General features: G+C 48.4%; 1 pseudogene; it reads right to left on the bottom strand.

Moving 5' to 3' along the window:
* The window catches only part of LOC144146626 (uncharacterized), a 114,304-nt pseudogene extending 97,732 nt beyond the window's left edge, over positions 1 to 16,572 (bottom strand).
* Between the last annotated feature and the right edge of the window lie 6,813 nt (positions 16,573 to 23,385).

The raw sequence follows: 23,385 nt of genomic DNA, 5'->3' as shown, positions 1-23,385 counted from the left end.
GATTAGTGTATACCCATGTATAAAACGTAAAGCTCAATCAAAGGTTAACCGAGCTAAAACCGACTTAATAATGCTAAACCAAGCTTTCGGTTTTCATGTCCAGGGTCAGCTGTGCTAAGCCGCAGCCCTTTTTCCACTGTTCGCGCCTGTCATATGCAAACATTTTGCCAACAACCTGTAAGCACTGCTGACGCAATGAATAGCTATTGCCATTGAAGGCAGTCGCCGCCCTACTGATTCCTCTAGGCCCTCGCTAAAGTGTACCCCGTCAATTCGAAAGCCATGTCGCGATCTTCGTACGGAATGTGATTTTTGAGAATTATCACACAAAGATTCATTATTTACCTAGCGTACCAATTTCCGTGTGGGCCTTAACCAAAGGCCCTTCTCCGAGTACCCATTACCTATAAACACTGGGTACTGTGGTGACAACAGTTTTCACATTGTAACACCAGAGATGTTTAGGCTTGAGCTCTGGGCATGCCGAACGTTAACAGGAAACTCCGCTTGGCGAAGTAGAGAGGAAGAACACTGCCCTATGCGGAGTAATACGATAGTTTGGCGACGTGTGACGAGTGGGGAAGAATGGCATGCAACAAATGGCATAGGAGGATTGGCTGGGGCATAGTAGGCAATAAGTACTCCTTAGTATGAGCGCGCGGCGTGGTGAGGTGTCATGGAGAGGTGCGTCATTCCCGATTGGCTCAGCATGGTGAGGACGTGAACATTTACGTGCAGGTGCTTTCTTGGAAGAGAGGCAATGTCGTTGCCGGGAGCGTCAGTATTTGGTATATTGTGAATATGGGCATATCGAAGAATATGCTTTCCCCTGAAGAAACCAAAGGAATCGGAAGGAGAGAAGCCGCTGGTCAGTGCATGTTGAGTAAGCGGAAAGACCCTCAATATCAAGCAAATGCTGCCAACGCTATGCGCCGGGCTATGGCGGACTATACCGAGTTGCGGGCCACACAAAGAGGAGAAAAATGGCGATACGGCGCCACATATCCCAATGAACAACGTCACGCGGTTCGGCTACGAATAACATCCATTTATTTAGCTCTTCTGTTCCATCAGTCTTCTTGACATGAAGTCTGTATGCTGGCCGAATTAAAAAAACGCCATACGTTCATTGTCCAGTTTCTCTAATTGCTACGAGCTGCCGCCCGTAACTTCTTGAAGCATTTAACTCACCTTCTTAACATAGAAGTGCCTTTTTTCTCCTTCATAGCGACCGACAGCGGGAATAAATTGCTTAAAGCGAAGCTTCATGTGCTTCTTTTACCTGTTTTCTGAAAAGCTGTTCCCAATGGCGCTCTTTCCATGTGCACAACTGAGTTTTATCTAACAGAAGAAAGCGAAAAAGTTACACAAGATAACTCTTGCCGTCCCGTAACGGTTTTGGCGGGCCGGCCATGTATATGACTCAATAAATATGCTTGTCTCTCACCCTTCGTAACATCCGCCCTTCATACCTCTCTGCCCCCTACAATCCGCCCGTCTCTTCCGCGCGCTTTCAGTATATACCGATGATTGCGTTTAGGGCTGGTGACGTCTTCGCAAGGGAGAATAAATGATAAACGTTTCTCTTCACGAATTGCATTTCTCGACGAAATCGACACTTTTCTTGTTTCTGAAAAATCAGAAAGTACGCCCAGCACATGAAAATTATGACCTCAAAATAACTACATATTTACGTTGAGTTCACCGCACTATGCAAGGATGAAAGAAAGGTTCGCGTTACGTCGGTTCTTATCTATATGCCCCATACCCAAGATTTTTAACGATGCGTCTAGAGTTCCGTCCGCCTATAGCGTAAATACTACCAGCAGTAGTAGTAAAACCTTATTTCGCCGGAAGTTCTGGTGACTGCACCACTCAGTTATTTACTCAGTTACCAATACAGCCCCCCCCCCCCCCCGCTCTCCTGTTTCCGGCGTTCAGTGTCTTCAGCCGATTGGGCGAGGGCCTATTGGGCACGAGAGGGATGGTGTAGGGATGACAGCCTCCAACTTTAGAAAGGATGGGTTATGAAGGATGGGAGGGGCTGTTCTACGTGAGGCCGCCATGCCTTTGCATGACCAAATCATGTGTGGAAGCGAGACGTGTTCTACGTACCAAAACGTGCACGCGCCTTCTCATTCCGCCGACTAATATGATACACATTAGATTTCCGCAGGGGATCGACACCATCTGATGCTGCCTGAGATGGACTTCATGCCTGTGACTAGGGGAGAGATGGGGGGGGGGTGGAAGCACTCGACTGAAGTGGCGGGCTACGCCGTTTCGCAAGAACACGCCACGGCTCTCAATCATTGTTCTTCCTAACAGGTCCTAACCCCCTCTGACGTAAAGCAGACAATTAAAAATCTACTGAAAATCAAGGCCGGACAGAATTGTAGCACAATTTCACCTTACTTTCAGCAAAGAACTTAGCCCCATCCTAGCTGGTGTTTTTGAAGGCATACAAAAAAGGAAACGTCTGTCACCATCCGTGCAGGGCAGCCACCTGGTCCTAATACAAAAAAAATGCTAATAGAATTTACCCGAGCTCACTACAAAATACTCGATAAGATCCTGCTAAGAAGATGGAATTGGCACTTGAAGGCGTGGTAGGAAACTATCAGACCTGTGGTTTCTAAGGCCGCTCTTTCATGGCCTACTTACACCGGGATGGCTAGCGCCTGCGAGGCGGCAGAGCTAGGCCTTATTGCGTTAGCAGTGCTCCACTTGTACTTAAGGAAAGCTTTCGACGTTGTACCCTGCCCCGATCAGCACTTCTACGTCACTGTGAGATTGGGATGTTAAGGGAATGGGTGGAGAACTGTTAGACACAACTACCATTCTCGTCTGAAACGGTCTGCCAGGAGTTCCCATCTCGGTTCACATGTCGGCGCGTCCGGGATGCGCGATGTCGCCAGTGCTTTTCGCCCTGTACCTCGTCGAGCTACTCGCCGGGATGACTACGGCGTCAGACACAATCATAGGCCTTGTTGTAGGCACGAAAAAGTGCGATTCCTGGCATGCGCGAGCGAAGTTCTCTTCTTCTGCTCGTAGGCGTCGCAGGAAGGGGATGAGTTGAGCTAGCTAACCGTTTCGACCGAAAAATGGACCTGAAATAAAAATGGCCAACTCAGACGACCCTTGCCTTGGTTAGTGGGTTTGCAAGCCTCGACACCTTCTCGGCATTGATTGGAAGGACGTTACCTCGAGACGTTACTTCGGCCTAAGCTGTCGACCTCGATGTAGTATGCGTGCAAAGATGGCAGTAAAACTGGAGGCTGCTGAGAGGAAACTTCAGCTATTGAGGACGATAAAAAAAGTACTTTTCTCAAGAACACACGTCTGCAATCTTCTGGAGTACCGTGTAATGTTGTACAGAGAACAAATCACCGTAATTGACACCAGCACAGTTCACGAACTACACCGGTTATGGCTCGTCTTCCTCTGGCGTCCAACATTTGCTTCTATGCGTCGGTACAATCTGTTTTGGAGTTAGATGAAAGGAGGTGTGGTCCTTGTGAACATACATTTCAGGCTGAGCGTACACCGCTTCTTGTACTTTCGTGACCAGCCATATTTTTTCCTTCGCACGGCATTACACCGCCTTGAACAACATAAGTCTAACCGGTTTCTACAAAGAGGCCACCGTTGCACTTGTGACCTTGGAGGAGCAGTTTCTGTGGGAATACCTTCTCCCCGCCAAACCACTAATGTTTCACTGGGACCACCAGAAAAGTCGTCCCGCCTCCTTTTTATCGGTGCCCTTCCGAGGACGCGCCAGGCGGAGATGTATTGACGCGTGTTCGAGCTGCTCCTGTGCCCGTCGGTTTCTAAGGGCTTCTTTCATTTTCACGTCCGAGTGTTCGCATCTAGGCGTGGCAGGACTATTGGGGCTTTTTTGTGCCGCCTGGCGTAAGACGCATTATCTGCGGGCAAATGAAGATGCCTGAGAAGGTCTTGATAGCATACAAAACTGCACACGACTTTTGGGACGAAATAGAGGCCTTCTTTGGCAACGATGGCATATAGCGTGGTCGAGCCTCAGGTACCTACGTGCGGACGCGGAATGACCGGCCCTTCGCAAATTGGTACTCGCCCTGGGCCTACACTCTCTCTGGAAGGCAGGGTGCACGCGGTCAAGTGCACTGTGAGCCCGAAACCAGCCTGGCGCCACTTAGCTCAAAAAGGTAACTGGAAGACAAGTGTGCTTGAGAGACCAGAGTCGGACGAGGCACCGGCAAAGGCACCGGGGGAAGGTGGTGAGACGGCGAGTTCCTTCAAAATAAAGGACGACATCCGCTGAGACAAACTATTGTGTCTCGCCTACTTATCCCGCGTAGCACCTACGCTGCAAGGGGCGAGGGCGCGTTAAAGGCATTCACGCCAGATACAGCAGGTGGCAGTACTTACCTTATTTACCTCCTTATCTTTGTTCTTTTATTTTTATCCATCTAGTTATGTCTGTTCCGTGTATTGCACATATACCGCAGAGTGCGCCACTTCTTATTGGCGTCATTTCTTGATGCATTTCAAGATTTGTTTTCATGCTACAATCCTTGTTATTGCCTGTAATCGAGAACTTTTTTTTAGGTATGTATATGTGACTGTTTATGTGTAGTAATTGCCTTCGGCTGTGCTCTTGTGTTCTGACTTCGTATCTCTGGCTTTAAATCAGCTGTGGCCATATTGTTTGTGTAAACGAAGTTATTGTTAAAGAAAAAAACATATCAAAGTGTACCATAGCTATAGGAAACAGAACTGGCAGGATTCATACTCAAGCAACAGCCCTTGTGTCGTGGATGCAAGACGGAACCTCTCCCCAACCGCGGCAGACGTTCGAATCCGTGCAAACGCGGCCTTCAAGATTCGAATGCCATCGGACGACCCTCTAGAAATGCCTCCATCACGTAGCTACAGTACCGTGAGAGCACTCTCTAGACACTGCGTTTTATAGTGAGTCTTTCAAGTTTACCTAACCACGAACATTTGGTCGTTCTGTGTTTTGGTCGGGGGGTCTGTATGTCTGTCATTCAATTCGCCCATTGGGCCCAGGCCGAATCGTTTGCAGCGTTTCTGGTTGCTTCGCATCCAATTAACTCTTACTTCGCTCATGCAAGTCAACATCCTCTAGAGCAACGAAAACATCAGGCATATTTGACCAGAATATGAATACGTAACCGAAAGTATATGCACCATTTTATGTAGTTCTTACAATAAAAAAATGTGTTCAGAGCGGGGTCAGAGAGAGGCGAAATAGCAGCACGCTTCGGCAGAACATGGCGAAAGGGGGAGTGCGAATGCGGGAAAATTGAATTGATTTGAAGAAACGTTGATTGGATTCGGCATGGGGGGAGCTAAAGCAAAGACAAACTGCAAGTGCACTCGGAGGGGAAAAATAAGGTGGTCGTGGTGGAAGTGGCAGGAGACTGTGGTCTTGCGACAATTTTTATTTCTGTGAGTGGTGGTTAGGTTAACGCGCTGAAGCGACACTCGGGCGAAGAGGCACTCTGGCATTCTGTAGTGGAGATCTCCGGACTTGTTTTGACTACCTGGTGATCGTCAAATTGCACCGAAACCTAGATTCGCGAACGTCCTCGCTTCTCGCCTACAAATAGAAAGCGGCCGCAGCTTCCGTGATTGGGCAAGCGTCGTTGGAACACAGTTGAACCGAAGCCAGCAGATACGCTGCAAATTTTTAGGTTTACCTAAAAGCATTTTTTTTCTGCAGGCGCCATTCAATATTCTCCGTCAACCTCTGAGTTTGCCATGAAGCATACGAACCACAAACTGTATGGAATGGTCTACCAACGAAACAAAACGGGGTATAACGATGCCGGCTTGTGAATGATCCACGCTATGACCGCTCTCTCATTTACGTCGTCTACAGCGGTCCCTTTGCCATTATATTCAGTGTATATCGATACATCAAAATGGGAATAAAACTTAGACAAGCCTCGCTTGGCCACTCTTTCACAGCTACCTTGATTCGCCCTTTCATTCCAGCCGCCGTCACTTCGTATGGCTGCGCTCTGACAGCTCCGATAATTTACAGTGTCCACTCCAGCCATTGTCGCTTTACAGCTCAATGTCTGCAGATACCCGAACATAGGGAAAAACAAAGGAATCGTGGCTTGTACTCTCTGGCACAGCTTCGCTGATTCACCTTTACGTTTGGCCACTGTCACTCGAGTTCGCATCCGCGATAATTGGAAAGTTAGAAGAACTAAAAGCCATCACAAGGCAGCGCGGTCATAAATCATGTGATTCTTTGGGATTTTGCTACTCGCATAGGATTTGGAAATGTACAAACTCTATGTTTTTGCTTTGTAAAATAACTGACGTTGCTAAGATAACATTGTGAACCGTAAAAGCATAAACAAACAAATGAAAAACCGGAGGCAAATACTTTTTATTGCTTTTTGCCTGGCCTCAGTTTACTTGCCCTGTACAGTGGTATCAATTGGTAAGGTGTTCAAAAACAAAGTGAAAATATGCAGTGGCGACCGAAATAAATATTCCGCACCAGCTGGCGCAACAAAGCAGCTGGATAAGGACTGTCTTTCGTATTGTAGGAGCGCCTTCGTAGCATAATGTGGCCACGTATCTAGGAGGGCTTGTTTTGGGTACGAGGTGCATGTTTCTATTGCGCCTGTAGGAAATTTTACCATTCATGTATTTTTTGCAGGAGCTTATGTCACGGTACATTTTCGTTTTCAAGAGAATCTTTCAGCCTACCACTGACGTCATCTGTTGACCCCCAGGCCCACTACAGGAAAGCCGACATTTTCTGACAATGATGATGATCGTGGTTGAAGTGAAGAAAAAGTGAATCACGGTCTATGATTCCAATCGAACCTCGATCCCTAGCGTTAAAATTCTGAGGTCCATCCCACTGCGCTACTCCAGCACTTTTTGTTTCGTTGTAATATTTATAATAAGTCACGTGTAAATTGAAAACCGCTTGCAAAACCTCATTACCATGACAAATTGACACGGTACATCATCTTCGCGGCCCGCAGTAAAGAACCGAATGCCATCCATTGAAATGGGCAGGTCTTTCTTTAGCTTTTTTTGTCGTCATCACCATCACCATCATCAGCCTATCTACGCCCACTGAAGGGCAGAGGCCTCTCCTTTAACTTTAATTATCTCGGTCCTGTGCTAAATGCGACCAATTTATCCAAGCAAACTTCTTGATGTCCTCTGCCCATCTCTGTCCTTTAACTTTGATTATCCCGGTCCTGTGCTAACTGCGACCAATTTATCCACGCAAACTTTTTGATCTCCTCTGCCCATGTAATATCTGCCGCCCCCTGCCCCGCTTGCCTTCTATAGGGATCGACACTGTTACCCGTAATGACCAACGGTTATCTTGCCTTCGCGTTACGTGCCCTGCCCACGTCCATTTCTTCTTACTTTCTACTAATATGTCCTTAACACGCGTTTCTTCACCGACCCACTCCGCTCTCTCTTCTTTATTACATGGCGAAAAAATAGGAGAGGTAGACTTTCTTCTTTCTTCTTCTTCCGCTTTCTTCTTTTCGCTTAATGTGACACCTGTCATCTTGTGTTCTATTGATCGCTGAGTCGTCCGAAATTTAGGTTGTACCCTCTTAGTGAGCCTCCAAGTTTCTGCCCCGTTGGTGAGTACCCGGAAGATGCAGCTGTCATACACTTCTTCATGACAATGGTAGACTGCCATTCATTATTTGATTATGCCTCCGGAATAATGCACATCACCCAATTCTTATGCTTCTAATTATCTCTGCCTCATCGTTGGGATTGGGGGTCAGAACTTGCCCTAAGTAGATATATTCTCTTACCACCTCCACTGCCTCGCCACCTATATCAAGACGCTGTGCTCTCCCGAGGTTATTGATCGTTACTTTATTTTTTTGCATATTAATTTTCGGGCCCAAGGTAATACTGTGTTTGTTCACTTTGGTAAGCATGCCTTGCAATTCGTCGCCAGAGACAATTAGCAACGCTACGTCGTTAGAAAATCTATCATTCTTTGGGAGCAGCGATGGCGTAGAAGTAGAGCATCCGCTCAGCGCGCAGGTCTGTGGATCGAATGCCGGTGGCGCAAAATTCCCGTCGGAAAAAAATACGTGTGTTGATGGAATTGCAAAATGATGCTCGGTGTGCGGCTTGACGCCTGCGACAATAGCCGGTACCCCATTCACTCACCAGAGCAGGATTGGCCACCATGGTGTAGTAGTAGCCGCAACCTCCAATGAACATGCCAATTAACCAATGATATTTGTAAGACGTTCCACCACTAGTTCAAAACATGCTCCAATTTTTCGGCTTTCACACACAACGCACACATGTTGGTGCAACCAATAAACAAACCTCTCTCCTCCATCCACATTAAACTGGCAACGTTCCTGCACGCAAAATAAAAAAGAAATTTTCCTCGTATTCAAGGACTGCCATATTTTTCACACGGGATAACAGAATCTTGCGCGAGACCAGAATTATACACTTTGCGATAACGTGGTACCGGGAAGAGCATTGCACTCAAATTGTAAGTATTTTTTAAACATTGGTTAAATGTTCAACGGAAAATCGCACTGTAAGCAACCGAAACGACTCATCCACTTCCTTAAGTAGTCTTTCTCGGCACCACATCTTTGTTTGCAAAAGAAACAATCTACTCAAACACTGCATTTACTAGCGTGATCGGCAATAAACTGAGAAGAAATGGATGTCTTGTGTCCGGCAAAAACATAAAGCGGTTTACAACTTTGTGGATTCCGCGAAAAAGGTTACTTCATCTGAAGCGTTCCCACACCAGTGACCAATTGAAGACTGCAACTACTGTGCACATTCCCTGCATCTGGGCCCGTAACAATTACGACCTTGCAGCACGTGCCACAGCTTTGCCAGAAGAAACATGTTGCATAGTGTGGCACGTGTGAAAAGACATTGGCTGACTACCCAATTCCTTGTTTTTTGGCGAAATCTCGGCGTCTTGGATTCCCAGTGCTCGCCGCTATTATGATAGCTATCTAGGGAAACTCCCAGATAATTCACTGGTGTACCGGACCGAGACACGTTTTCAAATACAGCAGTTGTCCTCCACGCCCCCTGAAAAGAAGCCCGCACACTTGGACCAATAGTAACACTACCATACTCGTTTGTTATTGACATGGAGCCGCTCACACTTTCCTCGTGTTCGCAAAAAACAGCCACATCATCGTAGTGTGTAAATAACCAACCTCTTTTGATTGATTGATTGAATGAATGATTTGATTGTTGGATTTAACGTGTCGACGCAATGCAGGTGATTGGGCACGCCATAGTGGAGGTCTCCGGATTTTGTTTTGACAACCTGGGGATTCTTAACATGCGCCAAATTCTCGTACACATGGGCATTCTTGCTTTACGCATAAATCAGAAAAGCGGCCGCCTCTAGTAACTAACACGTACTACACTTTCACTAATAATTCGTAAACAAAAAGGGTAAATTAAATTGCAAACAGAAGAAAAGATTCTCGACACCCTTGTCGCAAAGAAGACAGCACGAGAGTACTTTTTGCGACATTCTTGTTGAGTATCAGTTGTGTGCCGCAATGACAGCACGCCATATTAACTCCCTGTATGATCACATCGCCAGAGATATAAATACTTCAAAATACAAAAACTATCATCACACGTGCGGTTGAACGCTTCCTCGCAATCAATTTTGAAGCATAGCTACAATTTTGGAAAAGATATCCCAACACCACAGGATGGTGCGGAACGTGGATATATTTTACTATACTGCACTCCTTTATGCCACAGGACTGATGCGGCCCTACTACTCCTGTTATAACACTCTGCAATTGTTGCGCTAAGATCTTCATAAAAATTTCATAATTTACATTCACCAATGTAATTGTCTGGTGCCCAGCAACCATCTGGAGCAGAACACGGTCTTCCCAATTGGGTGTAAGGGCGGCGTGTGTGAGATCAAAAGACAGCGGCAATACCTTCACCTCGTACGCCTCGGTAAGCGCTACTCAGGCGCGAAGAGAAGGAGTTTGAATTCTAAAGGGGACATGACAATCAAAATTAGAAATTAGAAATAAATAAATCAACTCCGCTCGATTTCAGGTCACAGTAAGGCACTAAACTAGTGCCCAAATTTCTACGCAGAGCAGCAGCAGTTACTTCCCTACCAGCACCATTCGATCATCAACAGAAAACTCCAGGAACACTGGCTGAAACACTCACGAAAACGGAAAACAAACTTCATGCAATTAAACCACAAATAGGTAGAAAAATATCAGAAAAACAACACAGGTCAGTAGAAGTAGCTCTTCGTCGTTTAAGAATAGGGCACACACATCGCACACACGGATACCCTTTGAACGAAGCCCACGGCCAAGATTTCTCTGTGTTCGTCATATTGTAGTTGCATGTAGTGCACTCGAAAGACAAAGAGAGAGACAATTCGCTAATGTGCACACGCAGCACCTACCACTACACCCCATATACTTTCTCTGGGATGAAGGTATAATCAGTTACAAAAACGTTTTAGACTAGTTGGCCGAGGTTAATGTTTTTAGGAAACTTTTTATCGCACATCACGGCAGCTTCTACGTCAGTAATGAGGACATTGATGGGGTACTTTTACGTGACACTGAGGGGCCTCATTCCTTTTTGTGCTAGGCAAAAAGTCTCCTCGAGGCACCCTGACTTTAGCCCAAATCTTTTTCTAATCTCTCAACTAGTTTTATTCACTTTTTACTGACAATCACTGGCCGTATACACCAATTTTACATTAGTCGTAGCGGCGCCCGCCACTATCAGTCGGTGATCGGGGAAAGAAAGGAGGCGACGGCAGTCCAGGCGATAGGCAAGCAACACAAGCCCCGCCGTTTATTTCACAGCGGTTTAAGTAGCAACTGTGGCGTCAGTACCACGTGTTTCCATACATGAGCCAGGCACGGTGAATCGGCGCGTCATGCAGGAGCGCACTTTCAGCAGATGGGAAACACATTCCGGCACATCCCCCCTTTTGCAAAATAACAGTGATTTTGTGCGTGGAATTTAGAACATTCACACATGAACAAAACCAAGAACCCTTAGTGGTAACGAACCACGAACAAAAGCTTATTTATCAATACCGTAGCGAACCGGTCGCTTAACCACTCTACCAGACCTGGTCACAGTCACGGAAGCGAAAGGTACTGACGCGGAAATCAGAGCCCCTGAGTCTGAAGGCATTGAAGCTGAAGTTAGGCCGTGGATGGCTCCCTTTCCGTCGAAACCAATTCGGCTGACTCGCTTTCGCTTGGAAACTCGCAGCTGCCTGAACGCTTCCCTATTGTGGCAAGCCGTTTAGCATTCGTCTGTTACGTCGCAGTGTAACCCCTTCCTCGGTTCGTATTATGTAGGAACGTCGAGTAGCGGCTGTCGCTAGCACCGTTCCTCTGGCTGTTATATCCGTTACCGAAACAGAATCACCTGGTGTTAGTTTATCCAACTCCCTGGCTCTGTAGAGTTTGTTGTAGTACTTTGCTTGCAACTTTTTGTTGGCCCTTTCTTTGGTCGCAAGAGTAAGCAGCGGTGGCTGCACTGGATCACGGAACTGCGGTGCCATTGGAACTCTTGTCCGAAGACGCCGGCCGATGAGGATTTCCTCCGGGCTTGAGCCGAGGACGCCTGGAGTTGCCCTTTCGATAAGCAGAGCCAAGTATGGGTCCTTGGATTTGAGTATCAGTCGCTTAACCGTTTGAACCATGCGTTCTTCTTCCCCATTAGCCTGAGGGTACCTAGGGCGTGCAGTGACGTGACCAAAGCCATAATCATGGGCAATCTTCTCAAATTTTGTACAAGAAAACTGTGGTCCATTATCTGTCACCACGGTCTTCGGAATGCCATGACGTGCAAAAATGCTTTTTAGCATTTCTATACCCGTACCGGTTTTTGTTGAGGGAAGAAGGGCTACTTCCGGATACCGCGACAGGTAGTAGACCACGACAAGCTAGTGACAGTTGTTGAAAAAACACAAGTCGATCCCCAAGTCATTCCCAGCGAAACTTGGCGTTGAAATTGAGATCAGCGGCTCACAGTTCTTGGTGACGAATCCAGCACAAGTAACAGATTGTTTTACTTGCCGTGCGAGTGGTTCACCGATCTCTAGCCACCAGACTAATTCTTTCGCCAAAGCTCTTGTCTTTGAGATGCCCTGATGCCCATCGTGTAGCTTGGATAGTACTTTTCTTAGGCATTGAGGTACTACCAATCTAGTCCCCTTTAGCAACATGCCATTGCATTCGGCAATTGCGCACGTTCCCGCCAGTACGGAGCTAGGTAGCAAAGAAGTTTTGGTTTTTCTGGCCAGCCTTGGTGAAAGAAGTTCAGCAAGGCTTGACAAACAACGTCAGTCTTTTGAGCATCACGTACTCTGTGAACAAAATTGTCGCCCGTTTGAAGCCCTTGAACAAAAGATTTAACAAGTGACGAAACTTCCGAGACGGTCAGTTCACAAGCGAGTTTATCTGCTCTCATCGGCGCTCGTGAAAGAGCGTCCGATGTAATCAAGCTTTTGCCGGGAACGTACACAATTTGAAATTGATACCGCATCAACCGCATTGTCAAGCGCTGCACCCTTGGCGTTAACAAATCAATAGGCATTTTACCGAGCAACGAGACAAGAGGTTTGTGGTCTGTTTCGAAGGTCACATCGATACCTCGTATATACTCGTCCAATCTTTCTGCAGCCCATGTTAAAGCTAGTGCCTCCTTTTCGACTTGCGCATGGTGCTTCTAGGTTTTGGTCAATGACCTTGAAGCGAACGCTATCGGGCGGCTGGCCTTTACTTTTTTTGGAAAAGGACGGCACCGAGACCAAACGAGGAGGCATCCGCCGAAGGAATCGTGGGAAGTCGTGGATCGTACATGGCCATACACTTTGTTTAGAAGATAAGAGCTTTCAAGCTATCGAAACCTGTGTTCTGAGATGGACCCCAAACCTATTCAGTCTCTTTCTGAAGAAGCGCCCGTAGTGGGGCAGTGGTTTGCACTAAGTTCGGCTAAAAGCGGACTAGGTGATTGGCCATGCCCAGAACACTGCGCAATTGTGAAATATTCGAGGGCGGATTCAGCTCTTTAATGGCTCTGAGTTTGGCCGGATCAGGCTGTACGCCTTCTCACTTAGAAAGTGACCCAAAAAGCTCATGCTTCTTGCTCCAAGTACCCACTTTGCTTTATTTAGCGTAACGTTAGACTACGCCAGCCTAGCCAAGATATTCTATAGCCTAAAATCATGTTGCTCTTTGCTGTCGCCAATAATGAGAATATAGTCCATCAGTTTAACGACGCCAGGAAGACCTGCCAGGATTTCAGACATTCTCCTTTGAAAGTACTCTGGGTCTGAAGTAATTCCAAACGGCAACCGAGTGAAACAGTACCGCCCAAACGGCGTATTGAACGTGGTCAGTAGTTCTGAGGCCTTGCTGAGTCGCACCTGGTGGAATCCGGAATTTGCGTATAGTTTGGAAAACTATTTCGCGCCGGCAAGTGAGCCTAGTGCTTGGTCTACACTAGGCAACGTATACCTTTCTCTTCAAGGAGCCATGAAAAGAAAACACAAGTTTGGTTCATTCGAAAGATTGCCTCGTTAGAACCATTAACGACACCACTTATAATGCAAACTTCGCTCAAATAAGCTACATAATTAGGAAAAAAGGAAATGACTATGCGACCCACCAGCTCATTTTCCGCAACAGAACCTATGATGTCACTCGAGAATGCTCTGCGATTGGCGGTGGCCGGCAAAAGCAAACGCATGTTAGGCAGGGCTTACAGTTTGCATAGCGAGCTAAATACCCGTGAAACATACTGCACATTCTTTTTATGACAAAGAACGGTGGAGTAAACGGTTGAAGTTCCTAACAAACACGCAAGCGTGTGCGCCAATGCGTACGAAACTACCGCCGGCCGAGCTCGACATCTCGCCGTCGCGCAGACGAATTTTCGGGCTCGAGGTTCTTAGGGGTAACGAACCGTCCCAGCAAGCACAGCCGTGACTTTGCTTGGTATCGTAATTCCTTCACAGGAGGTTGGCCGTCATATCGCCAACCAGCAAAGGTAAAAATAGAAACGAGGGGAGTAAGGAACAGCAAGCAGCGACGAGATAGTGACAGTCGTCGCAGTTTCGGAATGGTGTTGGCTTGCTGCTATTGTAAGGAGCTCGTTTCCAGTTTACGACCCCTGAAAACTTCAGTTTGTTCGAGTACTTTACAATGAAATTTCGTTGCTACGTTTTGAAATGCCCATGTAGTACGGGCAAATCGTCGAAGGAGTGCGACATCCCCGATGAGGAGATCTCCTTTCATGTGCTGCTCAACGACGAACCTCGGCGAAGCAAGTGGATACGTTTGGTGAACTTTGCAAACGGAGGAGAAAGAGAGCTAAAGGAAGTACGAGTGTGCTGGCTTCATTTCCGAGGAAGTGATTACGGCAGGGACCCTTACGTTAGCTCACTCCTGGGACATGCTGGCGCTCGTCGCCGACTTCGTCAAATGGTCAAAGCGCTCTGACCTTGGGGGAAAAAATGCCGTAAACACCGCGCATTAACGCTCGTATCGTTCTGGTCGAAGCAGAGAGCTCGCGCGAACGGCTTTCCATACACGACACCGGCCAACTGCCATAAGCGATACTGCTACGGAAATTGAACTATTATTAACCGTAATAAAAATACGTCACATACGTACCAGTCTGTATTCGTCCGTCGCGACGGGGCTGACGAGGCAGCGGTGCCGACGGCAGGGCGTTCGTCTGTTGTGGCTATCGCGGAATGGTCGCTTCCCGTCCACCGCGTATCCCACAAGTCTTGCCACTCGTGCACTTAGAAGCATTGAGCGTTCAAGTGGTGTGAGGTTGTTAAATGCAAGCCCGAGCTCTTCGGCGAGAGTTTTGTTCTCCGGATCAGGCGATTCCATGACTAGGGCTACGGGTGCACTAGGTTGTACTAGTATTTTTAAAATGGCCGCTGTCTCGGTCGACTCCCGCGTGTGGGTGCTATATGGAGTCGACATACTAAGTATCTGTTTCATGGACCGGCTCATATGACGCCATGGTTCACGTGACGGAATGTGCAATTTTAGCGGGAGATTTAAAATTTTGGCTTAAATTGCATTTTTTCTCACTGAATAAAGCATCATTTGCTTCCGGGAAAGCGCTTGGGTACTATGAAAACCTAATCTTTCGAATAAAACAAACTTTTGTTTTCTCTTTATGGCTCCTTTAAGACAAACTTGTTCAACTGCGTAAGGTCGACACAGATCCATCGGTCTCCTGAGGGCTTTTGTACGGGAACAATGCCGGCACACCGTTCGGTTGGCTCTTCGACTGCCCGAATTACGCCCATTTGTTCCATCTTATCAAGTTCCCGCTTCACAGGTTCCTGAAGCGGTATAGGAATTATGCGTGGTGCGCTTATTGGAAATGGAACTGCGTCTGGTTTTAGCCTGACTGTATACTCCCCGGGCATACAGCGTAAGTAGTCAAAAACCTGAGGGCAAATAACCTTGTAGTCAGCATTTCTGAGCGACAAAGTCAGCGAACTTAACAACTAATACTTCAAGAGCTGGCAAACCTAGCAGTACGTGGCGCAAAGGACTGACGACATAACATGTTTGGCTAGAAGTTTGTCCCTTCCAAACTATATCTGCCTGAAACTTGCCCAGAACATTTAGTCGGGCACCGCTAGCGCCTGTCAAGATGTCGGCCTTTTCTAAGCTCGTGGGAAGTCCAGGAAACGATGCTGGAATTACGGACAATTCTGCCCCTGAGTTAACCTTTAAGAAAACAGGAACTGCATTAACCAATACCTGAACGTAAGGCGCCTTGGCGCCAGGCACCTCCACCGCACCTAGAAAAATTTCCCCAGTGTCTTTAATACGGACGACACTCGCACCTTTCGCTGGTTGCTTGGAGGAGTCCCTTTAGTCCCTTTGAGGCACACCTTGTCAAAATGTCCCTTTACGCCGCAGTTGAAGCACTTCTGCGGTCTAGCTGGTCAGTCTGTCCTTGGGTGGGAGTGGCCGCCGCAGAAGATGCACTGCCTTTCGGAACGAACTGCTGGCGGCCGGGTGTCCTCACTTCGGTGCGGTTTCGTGCGGTGACCCACTGCGTCGACGTTGACGTCGTCACCTGGCTTTCGCGGAGTGTTGTCGCGAACCTCCTTCGAGTTGCGAAGCTCTGCTTGTTGCTGCTGAACTGTCTCTTTCAGGCGGGCTTTCGCTAGAGCTGTCCCGAGAGATAGCTTAGGGTCCAGTTGGAGCGACTCGGAAATTTTTCGTCCCGCAGGCCAACGACGCACCGGTCCCGGATGAGGCGCTGCTTGAATTCTCTGAAATCGCATTTTTCCGCCAAGACGCGTAGAGCCGTCATGAACTGGTCAATAGACTCGCCCAGCATCTGGTACAGCTTGTGAAATCAAGCGCTCCCGTAGACAACGTTGGTCTCCTTGATGAAGTAGTCGTCGAAGTTCTTTTTGACCAGCTCAAACTTCTTCGACTCTTCTGCGAAAAGATTGAAGGTAACGAAGATGTCCCTTGCTCTCCGCCCCATGGTGTACACTGCGCGTCAGGCTTGTCTAGGGCAAGCGAGCCCGCGGCTTCTGAGCATGCTGGCGACATCTGCTGATAGTGGCTGGGTTGGAGATAGCTTGCCATTGCGCGTGCGTGGATCTTGGACAGGCTCGGGTCGGTCGTCTTATAGCATGGGCCTCTCAAACTTAGAGACGCCACGCCCCACAAGGGGCGCTTTTATTCTGAAGTGCCAATCGTAGGCGGTGACACGGGGCAAGCGCGAAATTTGACGCCATACATTATCAGTGCAGCCGTTACTTAATCGCACAAACGTTTTGACAGAAAGAGCTGCAGTGGGTTCTTGTTGCGTGCTTTTCGTTTGCTAAACATGAGATTCAGAAGATTAGCGGAGGTCGTTTTCTAGCATCGCGTAACCGCCTGATTGGTTAGTGCACCGCGACGAACGACGCGTCTATCTGCCCTGTCAACGCTCCCGGCCGCCACTGTGAAAGGCAATCACCCCTCGAGGGTGGTGGCGTCTGAAAATTCGAGCGGCACATTCGAAACAAAGACCGACCTGACCGTGTCCGAGATCGGCGCACGCGCAATGGCAAGCTATCTCTAACCCGGCCGCTATCAGAAGATGTCGCCGGCACGCTCCCAAGCCGCCCGCTCGCTTGCCCTAGACAAGCCTGACGCGCACTGTAAAGCAGAGAGCGCACTTGCGCCTCCTCCGAGCGTTCATTCACGCCCGACGCATATCGATAGTCGTCGAAGTGCTGTATCCATGCCGGTCACTCCGAGATAGTGTCAACGTCCAGCGGTGGTGGTTGCTGAAGGCCCGGCAGTGGTGGCTGGGGTGCAGTGGCCGTTGCAGCCTCTTTTTTTGCAGACGTCTCGATGGCTCTTTTTTTCCTCGATGGTGTTAAAGGTGGGCGGATCACATAACTTCTGACACCTTGTCGTAGCGGCACCCGCGGCTACCAGTCGGTGATCAGCGAAAGAAAGGAGGTGACGGCAGTCTAGGCGATAGGCAACCAAGAAAAGCCCCGCCGTTTATTTCGCAGTGGTTTAAGTAGCAACTGTGGCGTCAGTACCACGTGTTTCCATACATGGGCCAGGCACGGTGAATCGGAACGTCATGCAGGAGCGCACTTTCAGCAGATGAGAAACACAATCCGGCATACTCGAGGCACCCTGATTTTAGCCCAAATCTTTTTCTAGTCCCTCAACTAGTTTTATTCACTTTTTACTGACAATCACAGGCCTTATACACCAATTTCATAGGCATCTTTTGACGAAAAGCATGCAGCATATAACTCACCTGGGATATTACACACCCTTGTTTAGGCGCTCTTCCGCCTAGAAGCCCTTGCACCATTAAACAAAGTCATCATCAAATCCACTCCGCTCACTTCTAGGTTGCTTCGTGCGGTGTTGGACTTGATTTTCGCAAGCTGCGCGTTCTCCTATCGTTGTCCTTTCGACAATGGGGTAGTGAATTTTTACCATGTTTAGAGACAACGTCCGTGTTGTGCAAGCATGCAGACTTGTGTATCCATTTTTCACCATGTTGAACAGTGATTAGCATATAGCGGCTGCAGCTGCTACACAGTTTTATATTTTTTCCAGTTCTTGCTATATGGTTCTGTAAGAAAACCGGCAATCCCGGGATACTTTTCCATCTCGTTTGCCGAGCGTGCCCACACACGAATCTGTTCTAAGCAAAATTGAGAGGGAGAAATAGCAGCCTTGAGGACGGAAGCAAACTGTGATGCTCCTCAGGGCTGGTTTATCACGCATGGTGTATTTGCCCGTCCGCAGGTTATTTTTTCCAACAGCGCAACACACCCAAAAGCCATTGCTTTGCTGAAATGCTTATATTGTTTTTATAGGTAGGTTGCAACCCTATTATGTTGGTGCACTGTTATCTTTCCTGTAGTGCAGTCTTACGCAAGAAAGATGTAAACATTGTTGGTGTTAATTATTGTTGACCCCTGTGCAGCTCACTCAGCGTTTTTGCTCTTCCTGAATGTTATTTATTTTCCAGTATTATATATTGTAAGTATCATAAGGAATAGGTGCCTCAATACGTTTTTTCAGAGATGCCACAGTTTCGGGACACCAATTCTGCGATGATGTACAATGAAGTGCAGGATGTCTATAAAAAAGAAGTGTGGGATATTTAAAGTGACTGCAGCATCAAGCAATGTACCCAACGTCATGGCGAACTGTTAACCCGCATCAAGCCGGCCACCGCACCCCAACTACTTGGGAAGCCTCGCTTCCCCACGGTCACCTTATCGTGACCATGTTTGGCCATACCAAACACTTTGGTTCCGGTCAAGCTTAACGGATTCAAGAGGTTACGTTATGGCCGTTCACTTGTTTTCATTTTTGATTTTAGCAGAAGGGATCGAATTTCGTTTTCAATGAGGCCAGCCTGCCCCCCTGGTTGCTGTAGGGCAGTGGTTTGTTTCTTATCTCCGTCATTGATGAGCCACTCATCACAATGGTAGTCTCCCGTGTCTACCAGTGCTACGCCATGCCGTCGTTAGATAACCTTTACCTCTGCTACACGGTCGTTTCAAAGTCCTTCCGAACGATGTTCGAACCGATTGTCTGTCAGGTGCTTCATTGAAAATACATAGGCCTCACTTACATGTAAGCGTTAAGCTGTCAATCGAAAGTTGCCGTGCCATTATGCTGACATAGTAATATTCAAAGTTCGTGTGCGTAGCGCGTAGGGGCATTTTCCTATGTCGTATGCGTGCTGTTGGTCAATCAGCACGTGGTGTCGCTTGGCGGCGGCTGTTCCCTTGAGCTCTGCATAGCGACGTGGGGCAGTTGTGTCTAGGCGTCATTTCAGGGTTACACCAGATATCACGATGTGAGTACGTCGTAAGGCTTTATATTCGGTGCACCGTTCAGTCGTTCGAGTATTCGTGCTTTCCCGCCGTAGAGCTACTTTAACTACCGGAGCTACTTTTTTTAGTTTTTTCCTTGGTGGGCTACGGATCTTCCAAGTGCAAAGTCAGCGGGACTGTGGCGGGTTGGTGGTTCGCAGAAATATCGCGACGGTGGTTGGTTGAGAGAGAAAGGGTAGAAACTTTTTTCGAGTGTTTGCTGCGTCAAGGAACTTGAAGGGCATCGGTGACCTGGTCTGCTCATTCAGCCATTCCTTGCTGGATTCGAGGTTTCCAGCTGCCTAACACCTCCTCCAAGTTCTCTTCAGAAGAGATGAGAGGGAATAAGTTGTGAGGACATTGCCAAAAGATCCGAGCAACTGTTTTGTGTGCTCTGCAGTCGGGGCATTGGGGAGAGGGAAGTATAGACGAAAACATTGCGTGTTGTGTGGCGTGACATTGGAGGGTTTTGAATTGGAGAAGGCGTCAGTATCCGTCAGTATAGCTCCACCATGATAGAGAGTGACGAGTGGGGGGGGGGGGGGTGTAGCGCCGGTGAGAGGCATAGTGGCGGGTAGTTTTTTTGAAAGACAAAAAGCTGTTTCGGGTTGACTGAGTTCCATGGGAAGGGGTGCGGCTTGGCCCGGCTGTATGGGTTAGGTCTGGTCTCTAGCTGCAAGGTTAGCAGCTTTATTTTCTTCCAGCCTTGCTTGGGCAGTACTTTGAATCAGCTCCGCGTGGGAGATGGAAGAATGACTTTGAGAGCCTGTGGGGAAATATTGCCCCTGGTGAAATATCCGATGGCGTTTTCGAATAGGAGATAGTAGCTGTTGTGGTAAGCCGATCAGTAAGCGCTACCGCAATAGCCGGTTCTTCCGCAGTAGCAGGAGAGCCTGTTCGCATAGTTAGTAAGTAAAAAAGGTTAGTTTGGGATCGAAGAGAGAGGTGACTGCCTAAAGTTCGCGACAAGTATAACCAGCGGCATCCAAAGAGGCGCGGCCTGGCCCATGGGGATGTTGCCGGCTACGACGCGTGCGCCATCTTGCCTGCGTTTAACATTGAGCAGCACCCTCGGCCTCGGGAGGTATAAAGCAGACACTCGTCTATATACTAGAAGGCTGACCGGGACAGGGGCTTCGTGCATCTACGGGGAAATTTCGCTCAACTAGTCGTTTGTAGGGACAACGTGATAGTGGCGAGGCCGGCACCTACTGTCCCAGGCACCGCGGAAGTCGATAGGGTGCTCGCAATACGTCGGTACTCCTCGAAGTGCGTTGAAGGGGAAGGTGGTGCGGCGGGCTGCAGCGGGTGAAGGAAGAGGGTGCTTCCTGGCCACGGTAAACAGGAGGGCCTTTATGATGAACGAGGGCTCCTAGGCCATATTCTAGGCTTCAAGGGGGCTTCTTGTGGGGTATATGTGTTCTTTGCAAAAAGCGACTTGGGGTTGCGGCGTTTTCCGAACGTATCCGCCGTGCTCGCGCACTCTGGCGTTGATTCTTTACACCAACATGCCTGTTTTGACAAAAATACGTAGATGAGGTTCACTGTAAAGGAAAGTCTTTGCTAGTCGAACTGTGTTAAGCCCTCTCAAGGGTCTTCATACGCCAAGGTGTGATCGCATGGTTAGAAGAATTCATCGACGGTTTTCGGAGGGCTGCTTTATCTGCAGTGGCCGATATTTCCCCATGTTCGAAGGTAGGGCGAGATTGCTCACAAAAAATGCATTGACTGCGCACCGGCTCCCCTACCCGCAACTTCTAGTCGCGTCCTCACATTTCCGCGCAAATTACATGACGTCACCAGCCTCTAACGTGTCGCAGTACCGACACACGAACGTGGAACAAATAATTAGCGTCTCACAGGCCGTCGCTGGCAGACGTCTTGGTCATGCCCGCGGCAGTATCAAATCTCCGGAAGAAGAACATTCCAACGATGTTAACCGAAAAACGTATTTCCCCGGACTTCGGCATACTTACAAACACCGGCGCAAAACCCGCCAGCGTCCACCTGAAATGACTGGAAACGGACCATGCCGGAAATGACGACGCTGGTGGAAGTACAGACGCAAAGACCTAGGACTATCCACTAGGACTGTCCCCTGCGTATCACTGTTTTTTTTTCTCCGCGGGGGGAGTGTGTTGGATCTTTTTCCCCCGAGGACAAAGAAGTGATCTCAGATGTTGGTAGAAGGACTATGAGGAATGATGGCGGTAATCGGACGTGTTCTGTCGTTCATATGATGTATATACAGTTATTTTCTTTTACCCAAGTTGTGTTAGTCGCGACAGGCACCCAAAGAACCAGCACTACCTGTGAGACTGCGTAGAGATTATACAGACAATGGACGTATGCACAGGTTCCCCCTTCTCCTGTGACTTAGGCGGAGCGGCTGCACTCCACAGAGGACCACCAGAAACAGTTCAAACCCGCTCTCTGCAAGCGCACAAAAAGCACCGGCCGGTACCCACCCTCAGTCAGACACTTGACCACTTCTACATTAGGACTGACAGAAGCGGAGCACTGGGAAGCCCTCCTCCGCCACAGTGAAGCAGTTCTTGGGGGCGACTAGTAACAGCAGCCTGCCCCCCCCTCCATCAGCAACGCATAAGCCTTTATAGAAGGCAAATAAAGATATTCTTCTCTCTCTCTCTCTCTCTCTCTCTCTCTCTCTCTCTCTCTCTCTCTCTCTCTACCTCCCTGTTGTGTAAGCGCTTCAACGACCAAGAGGAACAGTTACCAAATAGTCCAATTTTACGTTCTTTGCAGTACGTTGGAACGGCACCCACCGCTGTGGCTTAGTGGCTAAGGCGTTCTGCTGCTGAGGACGAGTACGCGGGTTCGTTTCACGGCCGCGATGGCCGCTATTCTGAGGAAGCCGAAAAGCAAACACACCTGTGTGTTCGAGATTTTGGCTCACCTAAGAGATCCCCAGGTGGTCAAAATTATTTCTAGGCCCTCCACTGCGCCACGCCTCATCGCCTGTGAACCGTCGGCACGTTAAACCTGCAATCAATCAACATTGTAAAGGCCCGGTGATGCAGGAGTGAGACAGAGCCAGCGCCGACTGCTCCGATGTACCAGGGTGGTGATGAGACACGGCCTCCTCGCCTGGGGCCTGAAAAAGATCCTGGCATCAGAAAACCCAGCTCCTCCACCTGTTTTGCGTTCTAGGAGACGCAGGTGTACAAAGTGGAGGTATGTAGATAGGGTGGCGACGCTCCTATTTATTAGGCGTGCTGCTTAACAAGTAATGCCAGGCAGCAAGGGTTTACGGACGGCGGGTCTCAGCGAAGCCGGCTGACTTACTCTAGCACGAGGCACGGGCGCAGGGTTCATGTACGTGCCCACAAAGGGGAACTGTCCTAGTATCTATGGTACAATATGGCGTGAAGTGTTCATTGGGTTTCCGTATTTATGGGTTGGTTTTGCAGCCCGGCTGGGCCGGACTGTGGCATCGGTGTTATCTGTGGGCCAGGTGAAGCACGTGCTGCATTCGTTATTTTTTATGCCACATGTGTTATATACTTTCATAGGGAGAGTATATTGAACTAACGTCACCAGTCCAGAATAATATTCTTTGATCTACAGGGTTCGGGATGGAATTGGACGGTTCGAGAAACGCCCACGGCGAAAGATAAAAGCCTTCCGAGCGAGTGCCGCGGCATTCTATTAGCCGACACTCGCCCGCACACATCGCTTTGTTGACTGGTGATTCGCTGCCTATAAATTTTTTGAGCTGGTATTGGAGCACAAGTTCGCTACACTAAACTTGCTTCTCCTTCAAGCCAGCTGAGTCATCTTTAACTTCGTGATAATATTAACCAAAAAAACGCACAGCACCAAGTAAGTCAACTGAAACACACACACACACAAACACACATAAACACGCGCGCGCACACACACACATAAAAACACACGCACACACACAAGCACGCACGCACGCAAAC

Source organism: Haemaphysalis longicornis, unplaced genomic scaffold, assembly GCF_048455015.1.
Source record: "Haemaphysalis longicornis isolate Haplotype H1 unplaced genomic scaffold, Haemaphysalis longicornis Haplotype H1 scaffold_7, whole genome shotgun sequence".
Taxonomy (NCBI): domain Eukaryota; kingdom Metazoa; phylum Arthropoda; class Arachnida; order Ixodida; family Ixodidae; genus Haemaphysalis; species Haemaphysalis longicornis.
This window is presented reverse-complemented; position numbering and strand designations above follow the sequence as displayed.